This window comes from Podarcis melisellensis (genome assembly GCF_964234715.1).
Source record: "Podarcis melisellensis genome assembly, chromosome: 5".
NCBI classification, from domain to species: Eukaryota; Metazoa; Chordata; class Lepidosauria; order Squamata; family Lacertidae; genus Podarcis; species Podarcis melisellensis.
The window spans coordinates 1,724,500-1,741,548 of record NC_138537.1 but is presented as its reverse complement, the minus strand read 5'-3'; the positions used below and the strand labels follow the sequence as shown (position 1 = coordinate 1,741,548).

Here is a 17,049-nt window from a genome sequence, read left to right as displayed (position 1 = left end):
CCCACCAGAGTGGTACCTATTTCTCTACTTGCACTTTGACGTTCTTTCGAACTGCTAGGTTGGCAGGAGCAGGGACTGAGCAACGGGAGCTCACCCCGTTACGGGGATTCGAACTGCCGACCTTCCGATCGGCAAGTCCTAGGCTCTGTGGTTTAACCCACAGTGCCACCCGCTTATACTATATGTTAAAAGTGCCACGAGTTTATATGAGTTATGGACCTTTCCCAGGAAGAGATTTGGCCCCAAAGACTTAATGTCTCAGAAGAGGGAAGTTAAGTTGCAAAGAGGGTACAGATACGTAACTCTCTCTCATGTTAGCATGACTCAAAATACATAGCAAATTCCTGGATCTTCCTCCACGATTTCACAACCAGGGCTGGGAAGTTATAGGAGTCCTTCACATTTCCTCCCCGCTCTGTTCTGTTTGTTTTTAATAATTTGGGCCTCGAGTGTGTTTTGTCTCCAGAGAAGGAGCTGAAATGAGAAAGCAAGCAAATAACCAACAGGATTATTTTTCTATACTTCAGCCTTCTACTTCACTTCACTGAAATGAGGAGGAGATTCTCAATGGGAGGACATAAAACTTTAACAGAAAACATGGAGGTGCCCCAGATACAAAGCTAATCTTTTGGTCCATGAGCCTCGAGGGGCTGGATCTGCAGGGAAGGTTCTCCATCAACAGGGCACCCGAAAAGAAATGTTTCCCAAACAACAGCAAGATGCAAATATTTTAATAAAACAAGGCTTTGTGTCAACGTATAACACCTGTGCTCAGAGATGGCACCGGATTTCCGAACCTAGTGGGTCAGGTTCAAGGTGGGATCACTTTACCTACAAGATCACCTCACCCATATATGCACAACTTCTAGTGTGGCAGCACAGAAACTTTGGAACTCCCTGCCTCTTGAAATCAGGGAGGTGCCTTCACTGTACTTTTTTTGGTGCCAGATGACAAGATAGTTGTTTTGACAAGCCTACTCAGATGTTTAGAAAGTTCACTCAATTTTGAATATGTTTTAGTCTATTGTTATCTTCACTTGTTGAAAGTGCTTAATTTAATGTGTTCTTTTTTGTAAACGACTTTGGCATGTTGTTGTTGTTTTCAATCAAGTGCTTTGTAAATTTTATGAAATAATAATTAAAAAATAAGTGTTTCTCTTCCTTTGAATTCAATTGCCCAAATAGGGTATTGACATGTGCTTGTGGGGAAAAAAGTAGAGAGTAAGGGGGTTAGTTTCTAAAGGCAACCATGTGAAGTAACAGCTTGCCCAACTTTGATACTTCACATCCTGCTTTCTAAAACAAATAAGCATTTCCAAATGCTACCTCTTCGCCTCCCCCTACCTACCAATGAGAAGTCAGCAGAAGTTTGAAGAAAACATTTCCTCAGAGTCTCATTTGAGCTGTAGTTATGACACACCACAAGAAACTCTTTTCTCTTCCACTGTTCCAGATAACAGGGGAAATGGGGAATGGGAGTATTGCAAAATGATCAAAAGCATTGCATATTATTATACGTAGAAGAAAGTGCGGAGAAGGAACGGCTGTCAGTCCTTTGGGGGAAAAGAGTGAGCGGATCATTAACGGTGCCGGCAGATCCACATTTCACTATCGGATGCCTGGGATTAATTGATGCCTTCGCCGCTTCTGGCTGTTTCAGGGAGGGCGTGTGTGCAAAAACATCTGCCCAGCTCAGGATCCAGTAGCTTTGCATGTAGAAGAACATCTCAAGTTCAGTCCTCAATGGCATCTCCCAGTAGGACTGGGAGAAACCTCCCTTGGAAACTCTGCAGAGCTAGATGAGCATTAGAAGAGCTGGCTGGGTCAGGCCAGTGGTCCATCGAGTCCGGCATCCTGTTCTCACAGTGGCCAACCAGATGTCCCAAAGGAAAACCCGCAAATGGGATCTGAGCACCAGAGCCCTCTCCTCATCAGTGGTGAAATAAATAAATTAAGGTCTTATATATATATAAAATAAATGTTCATAAATGTACCAAGCAAACACGTACATAAATCTATAAACCACATGTCTGAAGCAGCACAGGAAAGCAGTCCTGGAACCATTTGGGCTCCTAGACTGACCAAATGTTTTCTCTACAAGGTCGAAGGAAAATGGAAAAGCCTCCCCATTGTCTTGTCCTTCACAAAACCGGTCTTAAGGGTATGTCTGTGTATGAATAGGGTGAGCCTGTGATCTGGCTCAGGAACTAAGTATTCGTCACTACAAAAGACTGGCCAGGCTCCCCAGGGTATCCAATCAAGCCAGCATTAACAGGTAACCTGCCAGACAGGAGGTAAACAACGCACTCAGATTTTTGCTGTAGACCACCCTTTCTGTGATGTAGGTATGATGTATCGGGGGTGTGTGTTGGGCTACACTTCTTCTGTGGTGTATGTATGATGTTTCTGGGAGTGCTCTTCGACTCCAGGGTGGGCAATTTAAAATGTCTATACAGTATAAGGGCAGACACACCTTGGTTCTGGGTTCTGGGCAACAGTTCTGGTTCTGGGCAACAGTTCAATAAAGATCAGGCTTACTAGCTGCTTTGCTTCTCAGTATTCTTGGGTTGGCCTCTGTTATTTTCTCCGACTGATGGAGAACCTACAAAGGACTCTATAGGGGCTCTTGTGTCCCCCATAAGGGAATAAGGGTAGATTTTCGTTTATTACAGTGGTTTCCAGCAACTAGTATTCATAAACATTGCTGTCTCCAACTGCAGAGGCAGAGCAGAGCCATCCTGGCTAGAAACCACCATAGCCCTCTCCTCCTCCACAAATTTGTCCAGTCCTCTTTTGAAGCCATCCAGGATGGTGGCCATCACTGACTCCATGGGTGTAGCCAGGGGGGCAAGGGGGGACAGCTGCCCCACAAAATACAAATCAATACAAATCAGAGGTTCTGACCCCCCCAAAAACCCTGCCCCCCTGGCAATGCCCATGGCTACCTCCTGCAGGAAGGAGTTCCATAGTTTAACTTCTTCCTCTTTCTTTGGTGATCCCTCGTAGCCGAGTAAGATTGTCTTCCATAAACATGGTTTTAACAGTGAGACTGTAAGTGGCTGTGGAGGCCAATTCTGGATCTACCCGTCCTTCCACAGCAGGGACATTGGTTTCCAGGCGGGAGTTGATCACGGAGTGGATTTGCCAAGCGTGCCTTCCTCCTAGCAGGTGTCTCCCTTGCATCCTGAGTTCGAGTGTCTTCAAAGCCCATAACACCTTTGGTCAAGGCTGTTCTCCAACTGGAGCGCTCGCAGGCCAGTGTTTCCCAATTGTTGGTGTTTATACTACATTTTGGGACGCGGGTGGCGCTGTGGGTTAAACCACAGAGCCTAGCACTTGCAGATCAGAAGGTCGGCGGTTCGAATCCCCGTGACGGGGTGAGCTCCCGTTGCTCGGTCCCAGCTTCTGCCAACCTAGCAGTTCAAAAGCACATCAAAGTGCAAGTAGATAATTAGGTACCACTCCGGCGGGAAGGTAAACGGCGTTTCCGTGCGCTGCTCTGGTTCGCCAGAAGCGGCTTAGTCCTGCTGACCACATGACCTGGAAGCTGTACACCGGCTCCCTCAGCCAATAAAGCGAGATGAGCACCACAACCCCAGAGTTGTCCACAACTGGACCTAATGTTCAGGGGCCCCTTTAACTTTTTATATTACATTTTAAAGATTTGTCTTGTCCACAAGTTTTAGTGTTAGGAGACAGGGAGAAAAACTTCTCTCTAAGCACTTTCCCTGTTCTATACCTAACTTTACACATTTCTTTCTGCTGCTGTCGGTCAGTCTAGAAACTCCACTTCCAGGCTCCTTGGTTGGGCATTCATTGGCAGCCGCCTCTTAGGACTTCTGGCGTGGGGCTCGGGGGAGGGGGGACGGCCTTGTGGGCCAAACTCTGACCCAAGATAAGCTTATGTACATAAATAAAAAGCAAATCAAGAGTTAACCGACAATATGTTTCTGTTCCTGCGCGCCAAGGAGCCAGGTTTAAATGCAGCTCAGTGACAGATGACGTGCAGCAGATCCCATATGCTTACTCCAGAGGAGGCTGACAGCAGCAAAAGGCAAATATTGGAGCGGACAACATTTTGTACTTAGTACTTTGTACTTAGCTCACTTTGTACTTGTTGTTGTTTAGTCATTTAGTTGTGTCCGCCTCTTTGTGACCCCCTGGACCAGAGCACGCCAGGCACTCCTGTCTTCCACTGCCTCCCACAGTTTGGTCAGGCTCATGCTGGCAGCTTCGAGAACACTGTCCCACCATCTCGTCCTCTGCCGTCCCCTTCTCCTTGGGCCCTCCATCTTTCCCAACATCAGGGTCTTTTCCAGGGAGTCTTCTCTTTTCATGAGGTGGCCAAAGTCTTGGAGCCTCAGTTTCAGGATCTGTCCTTCCAGGGAGCACTCAGAGCTGATTTCCTTCAGAATGGAGAGGTTTGATCTTCTTGCAGTCCATGGGACTCTCAAGAGTCTCCTCCAGCACCAGAATTCAAAAGCATCAATTCTTCGGCGATCAGCCTTCTTTATGGTCCAGCTCTCACTTCCATACATCACTACTAGGAAAACCATGGCGTTAACTATACGGACCTTTGTTGGCAAGGTGATGTCTCTACTTTTTACTTTTACTTTGTACTTAGTAACTGGTTTTTTTGTTTTTTTTAAATGCAATAAAGTTTGCATTTTTTAAAAAAGAAATGCACTTAGCACGTCGCGCAATCAGAGTTTCCGCGCTGGGCGCATCTGGGAGGCGGCTCGCGCCCTCCGGGGGCAAAGGCGGGCCGTGCCGCGCACCTCCCCTTCCCCTCCCGCCTCTGGAGGAAGGCGCCGCCCCGGCCTCCGCCTCCCCGGCCGCCTGGAGCGCCACCCCGGCCCGGCGCCGCCGCTCCGCCCCGCTCGGCCCCTCCGGCCGCCCGCTGCTTTGCATACCGCCACGTCACCGCCAATCAGCGCGCCGGAGAGGCGAATGGGGGCCGAAGGAGGCGCCGCCGCCGCGGAGCGAGCGAGCAAGCAAGGCGGACCGGCCGAGGGAGCCTTCCTCCGTCGGCAGCACGGCAGCCGCGACGGCGCCCCCGGAGGGCGAGGTGAGCGAGGCCGGGAAGGGCGCGAGGGGGGCGGACGCCGGCTCGGCCGAGGAACCCTTGCTAGGCTCCGGGCTGGGGCGCTTGCGCTGCGCGGGGCAAAGCCGGGGCGCTTCGGGTCTTGCCTTTCGACGACGCGGAGTTCGGGCAGGCGAAGGGGACCCGGACCCGGAGGAGTTAATCCGGGGTAGCCCCCCAGGTTCACACGGGAGGGAGGCAGAGCCCCCCCGGGTCGCAGCTCCGGGGCAAAGCGCCTGCCCTCCAAGGTCCCGGGTTCAAATCTCGGTTGTGTCTCCGGAAGGGCGGGGAGAGAGGCGCCTTGCCTGCCTGGAATCCCGGAAAGCCGCTGCCGGCCCGTGCAGGCATCACTGAACTAGGCGTAGCAAAGGTCGGTTTGTGGCTTCCACGCCGGTGTCAACGGCGAGCGATCCCCGGGAAGGGCTCTCTGTTGCGCGGCGCCCGGAGGCTTCCAGGCACGGCTGGGTGCTGGTTCTTTGGTTCGGTTCGGGGAGAGAGATGCGCTGCTTCGGGTCCCGTCCTACCTTTCCGGGCTGTCGTCTCTCCAAACCGCGCCAGGCTCCAGTTCCGTCCTTGCGCCCTTTGGAACGCGTTTATTTTTTCCAAGAAAACCGGATTGCGAGCGCAGGGGCTCCGATCCGGAGAGGGTAACACGGGGGAGACTTTAACCCCCTTCCCCTCCTCGCCCTCCTACGAGATCGGGATCCGGATCCGATCGCGCTTTGGGTTTTCTGTCTCTTTGGGGAGTCAGAAGGATGCGCCCGGCTCCTGCGCCAACTTGCCGAGAGCCTTCCCCGCCTCCGGTGCTTCCTGGTCGGCGGCTCGGAGCTGGAGCGCCGCGCGCTGGAACAGCCACCCGGAGGATTGGAGGACGGAGGCGGCAGCTGCGCTCGGACGGTCCCTGCTGCTTGGACAGCTGCCAGTCTTCCCTTCTCTCCCTCCCCCTTCTCCCAAATCGCCTAGGATAGGAAGGGGAATTAATGTTAACCAGAGGAACGTCAGGCTGCAGGGTCCCATCAAAGAGGGCTTTCTCGGTAGTGGCGCCAAGCCCTCCCATCAGATGTCAAGGAAATCAACAGCTATCTGACTTTTAGAAGACATTTGAAGGCAGCCCTGTTTAGGGAAGTTTTTCCATGTCTGATGTTTTGTTGTATTTTTAATATTTTGTTGGAGGCCGCCCGGAGTTTATACCACATGGGCAGGGTATAAATACATTATATTATATTATTATTATTTATTAAGGCCTGGCTCCTCCAGCATCCTGGTCTGACAGTGGACATCCAGATTGCCCCCCCCCCCCAAGTAGGACCCTAGCGGGATAATAATAATAATAATAATAATAATAATAATAATAATAATAATAATAATAATAGTATTTATACCTCGCCCTTTCCTGTTCAAAAACCGGGCTCAGGGCAGCTAACAACAAATTTAAAACACTTAATTATAAAAGCAGCATAAAATACAGTATAAAAACATGAATAACAATAAAATTCAAAAATCAATTAGATAATCCCCAGGGCTAGCTGGCTGAATTGGTCCCCCTTGGGCCAGCGAGGAGGCCAGGGGTGAATTAACCACAGCTCTTCTTTCCTGCACCTGTGGGTCATCTCGCCTGTGATTCTGACAAGCAGCTTCCTGGGGGCAGTGCAATGTTTGCCAGAACCTAAGTGCTTGCAGGATGAGGCCAGAGAGGCCCCTCTAGCCCAGCATCCTGTTCTCAGCCAGATGCCCATGACAAGCAGGATCTGAGCACCGCAGCCACTTTCCCCTTCTGGTTTTTCCAGCGACTGGGGCTCAGCAACACTGCTGCCCTCCTACCATGGTGGCAGAGCAGAACCATTGTGGGCTGGCAGACATCGATAGCTTCCTCCTCCTTCTCTGTGGATATGTTTCCCTTCCTCCAGCGCAGTTTCCATCACTGCTTTCCGCGGGAGCGAGTTCCAGAGTTTCCACTTTTGAAGGCAGGCGCATGTTCTTGCCGTCCGAATCGTACCACATGGGGAAGACTAACGCCCGTCGCTTGCCTTTGCTACAGGGTGGAAGCAGGAAGAGGCCTGTTCAGAAACAGCAGCGAGGCTGCAGATGACCCCCTCTCTGTGGAGGAGCATCTATATCATGCTTTCAAGCCTTTGGAGGGTTTTGTGTTTGTGACCACGAAGATCTTCAACTGCAAGGTTGGCCAGTGTGATTATTGTCCTGATACAGGTTGGGGGGCAGGTGCTCTGGGGGCAGGAGGGCAGTGGCTTGCTTAAGGATGCTGCCCAAGAAATATTTGACCCAGAGGACCTTAATTCCAGCTCCCCTTTCTTAGCTGTATCTTTGTGCCACCAGCCGCTGGACTCCCGACAGCTTCTGAGTACCAAAATGGCAAACTCTGCAAGGATGAGGGGCATGTGGTCCTCCAGGTGTTACTGGACCACAGCTCTCATCATCATCTCTTGAATTTAGCTGTCTGGCTTGGGAGTAAAAGGGGGGGCAAATAAAAACCCTCCTCCCCGCAGCCTTTAGCATTCTAAAGAACCAGCCACTTTTGCCTGTCTTTGCACCGTGTGTTTTGCCTTGGCGTAGATCTTTTAGGTTCTGTGGTTTTTTGTCTTTTCTGGCAATGTTTTTACTGTCTCGTCAATCCTCGCGCAGATTGCCTTGAGTACCTTGTTCATTGCAAAGGTGATTCCTAAGTTTTGAAAACAAACAAACACACACGTTTTTCCAGCTGCCTGTGGAGAGCTTTCCAAGTACCTGTAGGGTAGCGGCTTGAGATCAGCAGTGAACATAAGAACTGATCAGGAGTAGAGTCGCTTCTGACTTCATTGGGATTAATTTGCACTTTCCTTCTGAGCAAACACAGGCTCCTTACCACTGGGTTGTTTTAAACTTGGTATCGTTTGATGTTTGTTGTCCTGGGTTCATTTGGTAGGAACGGTAGGATAGAAATTTAATGCATAATAATAAATAATGTCTTGTCCCCTAGAATCAGACCCTCTCTCCTCCACCCCGCTTCCTACATACATTTCCTCTCCCACCTTTCCTGATTGACCTTCATTTGTATATCTTGCAGGCAAGGCCAGTTCCGACTTTTGATTTTTTGCACCTAGCAATTTCAGACACGTTAAATGATGCTTGGTTAGGAGCAAGCAGAACTTGATGTTTCGAAGAGGAGTGAATGTGATAAGGAGATAGATTGCTATCTCCCAACCTAATCAGCCCTCTAATCAGAAACAAAGTCATTTCCCTTCCAAAAACCCGGAAGCTCACTTCTTTTAAAAATTAGCCTCGTGAGCTTCAGTAGCCGAGTAACTCAGACAATTGGGTGTGTGTCTGTGTGGCACAAGGAAGGGACATCATCTTCACTGCATCGGATATCTATGGCTTTTCAGGGTGAGTTTAGGCATTGCTGAATGTGACTCAAGTATTGTGTGGAGGGCTCTCTGGTCCTGAATGGGGCAACTGTGCCCCTGAAGGACCAGGTGCACAGCCTGGGAATCATTCTGAACTCACAGCTGTCCATGGAGGCGCAGGTCAATTCCATCCAGGGCAGCTGTCTACCAGCTCCATCTGGTATGCAGGATGAGACCCTCCCTGCCCGCAGACTGTCTCGCCAGAGTGGTGCATGCTCTGGTTATCTCCCGCTTGGACTACTGCAACGCGCTCTACGTGGGGCTACCTTTGAAGGTGACCCAGAAACTACAACTAATCCAGAACGCAGCAGCTAGACTGGTGACTGGGAGCGGCCGCCGAGACCATATAACACCGGTCTTGAAAGACCTACATTGGCTCCCAGTACGTTTCTGAGCACAATTCAAAGTGTTGGTGCTGACCTTGAAAGCCCTAAACGGCCTCGGTCCTGTATACCTGAAGGAGCGTCTCCAGTCCCATTGTTCAGCCCGGACACTGAGGTCCAGCTCTGAGGGCCTTCTGGCAGTTCCCTCACTGTGAGAAGCCAAGTTACAGAAAACCCAGCAGAGGGCCTTCTCAGTAGTGGCACCCACCCTGTGGAACGCCCTCCCACCAGATGTCAAAGAGAAAAACAACTACCACACTTTCAGAAGACATCTGAAGGCAGCCCTGTAATAATAATAATAATAATAATAATAATAATAATAATAATAATAATAATAATTTATTATTTGTACCCCGCCCATCTGGCTGAGTTTCCCCAGCCACTCTGGGTGGCTTCCACAGAGACCAAAAATACACTAAAATGTCACACATTAAAATAAATAAATATATATATATGCATAATTAAGGGGGAAGTTTTTAATGTTTGATGCATTACTATATTTTAATATTTTGTTGGAAGCCGCCCAGAGTGGCTGGGGAAGCCCAGCCAGATGGGCAGGGTATAAATAACAAATTATTATTATTATTATTATTATTATTATTATTATTATTATTAATTTATATACTGCCTTTACCACCGACTGGAACTCAAGGCAGCTCCCACAAATTAAAGCAACACGGATAAAATACTGGACTACTGCAATGTGCTCTGTGTGGAGCTTCCCTTGTGCTTGATCCAGAGCTTGCAGTTAGTGCAGAATGCTGCAGCCCGATTGCTGACAGGAGGGGAGGCCTTGTCAGCAAATGATACCTGCGCTCAGAGTCCTGCGCTGGTTTCCGAATTGCTACCAGGCCGAGTTCAAGGTGTTGCTGTTGGGGTATAAAGTCAACATCCCACATGCGTCCACCGCACGGCTTGGGTGCATGGAATTAGCACTGCCACAGCTGCCACATAATACCCATTCCACATCTGTAAGGAACTTGTTCTTTTAGTCTGGCAGCCCCTGCCTATTCTCTGGAACTCCCTGCCTATTAATATCAAGCGGGTGCCTTCTCTGTACTCTTTTTGGCACCTGCTAAAAACATTCTTGTTTAGACAAGCCTACCCAAAGGCTTAGAAAGTGGAGGTAATTTTAATTTGTTTACCTTTTTAACATGTGTATGTTTTAAAGTATGATATGTATTTTTTTTTCTTGGTTTCATTGTTCTGTCCTTTTGTAAACTGCTTTGAGATGTATTGTTTCTTTGAAACAAATGAATGAAATAAATAGCCAGCGCTTCAAATTGTGCCCGGAAACAGGTAGCCGGTGACGCTTTTGCAACAGGAGAGTCATGTGCCCCTTGCAATGTGAGAGGGAGCAGGTCTTGCTGTGGCTGCGTACCTTTGCACGACTTAATAATAGTGCTGTGCATTTTTGACATTTCTGCCGTGCTGCTTGTGTGCTTGAAGTGCTCTGCGCACAGCTCCCCAGATTCCAAAGTGATGGTGGTTGGTTTGGGGTGAAAGCAGCCAGAAATTGCACCTTGTGGCTTCTTAGTGGATTCCAACTTACTCTCCCAATGTGTTACTAGCAGATTTGATTTGCGTGGACTTGGCTGGGTCTTGCATTAGCTCTGCCAATGGGACGTGGCTCTCCCTTGCAGCTCCTTTGCACTTTGCATGTGAGATTTTTCAGTGCATAAGGCTAGTTTTTTTCCCCGTTTAAAAAGTCGTGCTAAAAATGGGGGCCATCTTATACATTGGTAGTGCCTAGGGCAGGCGTTTGATTGGTTGCTGCCATGGCTGTAGGCGGCCATTGTGCATGTTATTGGTTGCTACGTCAATGGGTGGTGTTGATTAGCTGACGCTGCAGCAATTGGGCATGCGATTGGCAGCTTCTTCTGACAAGGGGACAGCCAAAAGGTGAATTTAGTGATGCTCAACAACTCTGTGCCATCTCCCCCCATTTTCTTAAATTTGAGTCCCCCAAAAGAGGAGTGTGTTATACACGGAAAAGTACAGTATATATTTACTGTCTTCTCAGTACAGTGGTACCTCTGGATGTGAACGGGGTCTGTTCCAGAGCCCCGTTCACATCCTGAGTAGAACGCAACCTGCGTCTTCGTGGGTCGTGATTCGCCGCTTCTGCGCATGCGCATGACGTCATTTTGAGCGTCCGCGCATGCGCGAGTCACGAAACCCGAAAGTAACCTGTTCCGTTACTTCCAGGTCGCCGTGGAGCGCAACTTGAAAACACTCAACCTGAAGCATATTTAACCCGAGGTATGACTGTACTGTCTCCCGCTTGATCCATGTGATGAAGAGGACTCTGCCCTAGAAAAGTGAACTATCGAAATAAATTCATTTGTCTTTAATGTGCCCCAATATCCTTTTTCTCTTGGGTTATATATAATCTCATTAGCCTTTACAACTACCCTGTGAAGTGGGCCAATGTTATCCTCCTCATTTCAAGTTGGGGGACTGAGGCAAAGGGGGCTGGAATAAGACCCTCTGAAGAATTTGTAGTTAGCAATCTGGAGAGTGCTTGACCTACAGTCTTAAGCCTAGGCATGTAGAATGTGGATGTACGTTTTAATTCAGTTTTTGGTTTATTAGTCAAGTTCTATTTTGAATGATTTAAACAGTTTTAAAGGTTTTTTGCTGATAATTATATTGTTCTCTTTGTAAACCGCTTTGAGGTGTTTTTTTTAAAATCAGTAGAGCAGTGTATAAATTCTTTAAAAGAAACAGACATTGTGGAAGTCTGTAAGTTTATGCATGGCATAAACAAGAACTGGGGGAAATGCAGTGAAACTGAATCCTGGAAGATTCAGGAAAGATAAATGGAAAGTCCTTCATGCAGTGTGTAGCCAAACTGTAGAACTCCCTGCGGAACAAACCAGAAGGCTTTAAGATTACTGCAATGCGTTATACGTAGGGCTGCCTTTGTAGACCGTTCGGAAACTTCAGCTGGTGCAGAATTCAGCAGCCAGGCTGCTCACCAGACCAAGACAGTCTGAGCATATTGCACCTATCCTGGTCCAACTGCACTGGCTCCCAATTAGTTTCCGGGCCCAATTCAAAGTGCTGGTTTTGACCTATAAAGCCTTAAACGGCTCAGGACTGCAATACCTCTAAGGCTGCCTCTTTCCATATGAACCTCCCCGCACCCTGAGATCATCTTCTGAGGCCTCCTTCGTGTGTCTCCTCCTTGAGAAGTCCAGAGGGTGGTAACACGAGAGCGGGGCCTTCTCTGCAGTGGCTCCCCGTCTGTGGAATGCTCTCCCCAGGGAAGTTTGCCTGGTGCCTTCATTGTACACCTTTAGGCGTCAGGCAAAAACGTTCCTTTTCAACCAGGCCTTAACCCTTGTCTTGATCTACATCCTATATACCCTTTTTAAAGAATGCTGACTCTTTGGGGTCTTTTTTATTGGGTTGTTGGTTTTTCTTTTGATTTTATGTGTTTGATATTTTATAGGAACCATCCTGAGACTTTCGGGTGTAGGGCGGTATAGAAATTAATTAATTAAATAAATAAATAGTAATAATAAAAGACACATTCACAAAGGACAAGAGGGCTATCGATGGCTCTTGTGCACAGATCCTGCTTGTGAGTTTCCCGTAATGGGCGTCCGGCTGGCCACTGTGAGAACAGGATGCTAGACCAGAGAGGCCACTGACCCGATCCGTCAGGGTTCACCTTATGTTCTTATGTTAGTACAGTGGACGCTCGGGTTGCAAACGTGCATGCTCTAGTTATCTCCTGCTTGGACTACTGCAATGCGCTCTACGTGGGGCTACCTTTGAAGGTGACCCGGAAACTGCAATTAATCCAGAATGCGGCAGCTAGACTGGTGACTGGGAGCGGCTGCCGAGACCACATAACACCGGTCTTGAAAGATCTTCATTGGCTCCCAGTACGTTTCCGAGCACAATTCAAAGTGTTGGTGCTGACCTTTAAAGCCCTAAACGGCCTCAGTCCAGTATCCCTGAAGGAGCGTCTCCACCCCCATCGTTCAGCCCGGACACTGAGATCCAGCTCCGAGGGCCTTCTGGCGGTTCCCTCATTGTGAGAAGTGAGGTTACAGGGAACCAGACAGAGGGCCTTCTCGGTAGTGGTGCCTGCCCTGTGGAACTCCCTCCCATCAGATGTCAAGGAAATAAGCAGCTATCTTCTCTTTAAAAGATATCTGAAGGCAGCCCTGTTTAGGGAAGTTTTTAATATTTAATGCTGTATTGTTTTTAACACTTGATTGGAAGCCGCCCAGAGTGGCTGGGGAAACTCAGCCAGATGGGTGGGGTATAAATAATAAATTATTATTATATTATTATTATTTGTGCAGGAGGCACGTTTGCAACCCCCCAGCGCCGTGATTCTGCACTTCTGCGCATGCGCAAAGCACAATTTAGCGTTTCTGCGCATGCGCAAGCGCCGAAACCCGGAAGTAACTGGTTCCGGTACTTTCGTGTTTCAGCATGTCCGTAACCCGAAAACGCGCAACCTGAAGCGTCTGTAAACCAAGGTATGACTGTATACACAGCTAAAAGCTTCAGAAGAACTGCTGTGCTTGCCTGATATTTCTTTGCAGTCGGCATCCATTCCTCTGTTTGCTTTCGGCATCCATTCATTGTTACTAAAGAATGAATGAAGCGGCAGGTTTTATGCAGGGAAAAACAAAGCACTGGGAGATATTCGCTGGCTGAGGGCCATCCAAGTGGAGGAGGCAGGAAGACAAGGCTCTGGCACAGTTTAGGCGAAAGGCGAGTCCCATCCTTCAGAACCATTCATTCTAAATTTAGAGTGGGTCAGGCAGTGGAGAGGCAACTGGAACAAGCGATTGTGTACGAGAGAAGAGGCAGCTCCGGGCTCTCATTGAGCATAAATCCAGCCTGACAAAAGCAGCCCATTCAGAAACACTGTCGTTACTAAGCAATATACCTGCTTCTTTGAAAGAGAGCAGAGGGGGAGAAATGAACTCATCCACAATGCACATAAAAAATAACTCTCAAGAGGATGAGTTTGTTACTATTGGACCGGTAGGTGTACAAATTCATGAGCTGCAAATTCCGGGCTGCATTCTGAGCAGACCTGGCAGTATCTCTGCCTCTATGTTGGGTTCAGGTTGTATTAGGGTGGCTCTGTGGTCTAAACAACAGAAAGGGTCAGTCAGTTTTATTGCAACAAAGGCTGCCACAATGGACACAGAATCATTCAAAAGTCTAAACCACAGAGCCTCTTGGGCTTGGCGGTTTGAATCCCCACGACGGGATGAGCTCCCGTTGCTCTGTCCCAGCTCCTGCCAACCTAGCAGTTTTAAAGCACACCAGTTCAAGTAGATAAGTAGGTACTGCTGTGGCAGGAATGTAAAAGGTGTTTCTGTATGCTCTGACTTCCATCACGGTGTTCTGTTGCACCAGAAGCAGTTTAGTCCTAGTCCTGGCATTTGTTGTGTACATAAACTTCAAAGTTTCCTTTATTTTTAAAATTTATTTTATATTTTGCAATGTTTTTTCTCAATATTTAGTAGTTTTTCAATGTTTAGATATTTTTCTTTGGTGAAGCGAAATTACCTAGATTACCTATTGATTTAAAAAACAAAAAAGCAAAAGTAAAACAAACAAACAAATGGATGTTTTATAAACCCAGGAAAAGAATTTTCAGCACAGTACAAAAGTTTAAAGCATTCCTTTCTTTAATTTTGTAATTTACTGTGGGAAACGCTCAAAATATCGCTACTGCTGTAGTTAGCAGTAGGAATTGATAGCTGAGCAAAGAAACATAAAAATTCCTTAAACACTGAAAAAGAAAAGAAAAGAAGAAGAAGCAGTTTAGTCCTGCTGGCCACATGACCTAGAAAGCTGTCTGTGGACAAACTCTGGCTCCCTTGGCCTGAAAGCAAGATGAGCGCCACAACTCCATAGTTGCCTTTAACTGGGCTTACCCGTCCAGGGTACCTTTACCTTCACCTAGATTTATTTTTCATTTCCATATGCTAGGAAGCAAACTTCTTCTCGCAGCGCAGAGTTAAACTATGGAACTCCCTGCCACAGGAGTCAGTGGTGGCCAACAACTTCAGAGGGCTTTAAAAGAGGACAAATAAGTGGAGGAGAGGGTCATCAGTGGCTCCTAGTCAGGATGGCTTGGCTCTGCCTCCAACTGGCCATGGTCCTGAACACCAGTTTCTGGAAACCCCAGGAGGGGAGAGGGCCCTTGTGGAATTCCCATAACAGCATCTGTTTGGCTACTGCGAGAACAGTATTCTGGATTATGTGGTGCCCCCCTGGGTCTGACATAGCAGGTTCTTCTTACGTTCTTATGGGGTCTCCCTCCCCACTTTTGTCTTACCTGGCTTGTGTGTCTGTTGCTTAATGTGGATATGTGAATTTTATGTACAGATACAGATATATGGATGGGGAAGTTTAAATAGTCACATTTTTCCTTATGTTGCAGTTTGAAAAAAGCGAATGTAAAGATTGCATAATATAATAATAAAAACAATCCCGATACTTTCATCTTGGAATGGTTGATCCCATTGCAAACTACTTAAACAAGTACATTGGTACCTCGGGTTAAGAACTTAATTCGTTCCGGAGGTCTGTTCTTAACCTGAAACTGTTCTTAACCTGAGGTACCACTTTAGCTAATGGGGCCTCCCACTGCCACCGCCGCACCATTTCTGTTCTCACCCTGAAGCAAAGTTCTTAACCTCAGGTACTATTTCTGGGTTAGCGGAGTCTGTAACCTGAAGCATCTGTAATCTGAAGCGTCTGTAACCCGAGGTACCACTGTACGTTTGAACATTGCTGCCTCTTGCACACATTCTGATTTGTTTGGGGAGAAGTGGAGGTTTATTTTTGGGCAGGGTTGTTGTTGTTTTTTCTGCATTTTTCTGCAGCCCAAAACTTCACGTGTGCCTGAGCATCCCTGACTCTTTTTTTTTTAAAAAAGATATTTATTAAAGTTTTACAATTAAAAAAAAGTTACAGAATAAAAAGAAGGAAAAAAATAAAAATAAAAAAGATACAAAAATACATAGGAAAAATACAAAATACAGGGAAAATAAAAAAAAAATTAAAAACAAATCAGTCTTTTCATATCTTATATTTCATTTACTTATTTCCCTGACCTCCTCACACCTCCCTTTTTTGTATTCCAGTTCACATAGTTAATTCAGCAAATCCTTCCCCTCTTTGTTTTTATCTTAATTCTGTGTCTTAACATATTATAGCTTTATATTTTCATCTGATTATCAATCCATTTTTACATATTCTTTTTAACCTTATTGCTAAAGCCACTTCATTTCAATCCAACATCATTTTAACATTCATTAATTTTACATTGTTTCTTCAGATAGTCTTTAAATTTCTTCCAATCTTCTTCCACCAACTCTTCTCCCTGGTCTCGGATTCTGCCAGTCATTCCTGCCAATTCCATATGTTCTATCAATTTCACCTGCCATTCTTCCCGGGTGGGTAAATCTTGTGTCTTCCAATACTTCGCGATGAGTATTCTTGCTGCTGTTGTTGCACTGAGCATCCCTGACTCTGAAGCAACCCTTATGTGCACAATTATTATGCCGAGCAGAGATGTTTTGATGTTAACTGGTGGCAACAGACGCCTCTCTGAACAGGACTCTTTCATTTCCCCTCTATCTCCCAGCTACGTTTACTGGAACCCCGAGACAACTGATGAATTACAACTTGCGGAGAGAAATACGGTTAGAGTTTTGGAGCATAACTTCTTTGGGATGATAGGTATTGAGGCATGGAAGAGGCTATAAATTCAGTGGAGTGCTACAGTTAATGAAGGGGGGAATACTTCATTCTTTCTCCTGCTCCTCCCTTTCAATGTCTTCTTTCTTCAAATATTCTTCCTTCCTGCGAAAGTTCTGTTTTGTTTTGACCTGAGATTTCAGACCTTGCTTTCCATGACCTTCTCTTTCTTACCTTAATTCCTTCTTGTTGTTGCTGTTTTTAAATCTCAGACCTGCTACTGTTAAGCTGACTTGCACCTGGAAGTGCCATTCAGCTCCTGCACCAGGTCTTCCTGCGAAGGCTCAGTGCTGTTATTATTTATCATCCTTGCAAAAGGCAATCTGCAGGTCCTCGTCGCACCCATTTATAGTGCCGTATCTTTGAGAGCCCAGGGAGAGTTGGCTTATTATCGAGTCTTGTCCCAGAAAAGAAACTGTTGCAAACTCCA

General features: G+C 47.1%; 1 protein-coding gene across 4 annotated transcripts in view; it reads left to right on the top strand.

Moving 5' to 3' along the window:
- Window positions 1–4,982: 4,982 nt before the first annotated feature.
- The window catches only part of IL1RAP (interleukin 1 receptor accessory protein), a 95,432-nt gene continuing 83,365 nt past the window's right edge, over window positions 4,983–17,049 (top strand). For 3 of the 4 annotated variants that reach the window (XM_081910995.1, XM_081910993.1, XM_081910996.1), the window contains exons 1-2: window positions 4,983–5,068; window positions 7,122–7,260. The gene's annotated coding sequence lies outside the window, so the exon portion shown is untranslated. Of the gene's footprint in view, window positions 5,069–5,178; window positions 5,454–7,121; window positions 7,261–17,049 lie in introns of those variants that run through there. The other variant, XM_081910994.1, reaches the window with a different exon arrangement.